Consider the following 907-nt stretch of genomic DNA (forward strand, 5'->3'; position numbering starts at 1 on the left):
CAGTTAAGTCAGAGAGTGCATTGATACAGAACCTACTCAGATCTTCAAGACTAACAGGCTAAGGTCTGGAACTTTACCCCAGGAGCTGGAAGAATTTCTAAAGCATTTTCTCCCATTGCCGTCTTAGGCTTTTCTTTTGAACATCTGAGCAGAGTGTCAGGCACATATGCCCCACGGGTCTCCTCCCATGGGTTTGGCATGCTGGATCGTTTCGGTGTCTGGTTACGGTTGTGCCATCACCACTGTGAGCCTGAGCAGCAAAACAGCTGGAGACAGAACAGCACTCAGCTGGAGCATTGGTGGTTCAGTGGTAGAATTCTCGCCTGCCACGCGGGAGGCCCGGGTTCGATTCCCGGCCAATGCAGCAGCTGGAACCTTTTTGGCAACTCCTTGAAAAAAGAAAATTTGGGAAATAAGTTAGTGGGGGCCTCCCAAGGTTGGAGCTTTCTTACTGGGAGATACTAGAAGAATCTTGGACATAGACATATTTTGCTAACTTTCACTGATATATGAGTATTTTATCTTTTTATTTTTCGATTCTCATTTTAGAAAATTTAGAAAGAGAAAAATATATAAAGAACAAGATTATTCCCACAAGAGGCAATCAGTATTATAGTTTCGGCAAATTTTTTCCAGTATATCTGTATTTGAGATCATACAACTTATATAACTTCACATTTCTGCTTTTTTTGCTTGAGTGATAGGTTTTTTTGCTGGAGGGCAGGGTTGGGTTGTTTTTGCTTTGTTTTTGGCTTGCCAAGTAACAACGTGTAGAAGTTTGGAATATTTTATACTGAACTAAAAAATTAGTGCCTCTTAATCCATAGTTAGAAAGTAGAATAATGGTTGCTGAGCGGGAGGGAAGGGGAGTTGGGACCAACTGCTAACAGATACCTGGTTTCTTTTT

The 907-nt window shown here is 41.7% G+C and overlaps 1 non-coding gene across 1 annotated transcript; it reads left to right on the forward strand.

The window, feature by feature from the left end:
- Positions 1–293: 293 nt before the first annotated feature.
- On the forward strand, positions 294–364 carry TRNAG-GCC. The gene has a single exon. It is a non-coding gene; the product is annotated as a tRNA-Gly (tRNA).
- The last annotated feature ends 543 nt before the right edge of the window (positions 365–907 follow it).

Source organism: Pteropus vampyrus, unplaced genomic scaffold (assembly GCF_000151845.1).
Source record: "Pteropus vampyrus isolate Shadow unplaced genomic scaffold, Pvam_2.0 Scaffold21828, whole genome shotgun sequence".
Classification (NCBI taxonomy): Eukaryota; Metazoa; Chordata; class Mammalia; order Chiroptera; family Pteropodidae; genus Pteropus; species Pteropus vampyrus.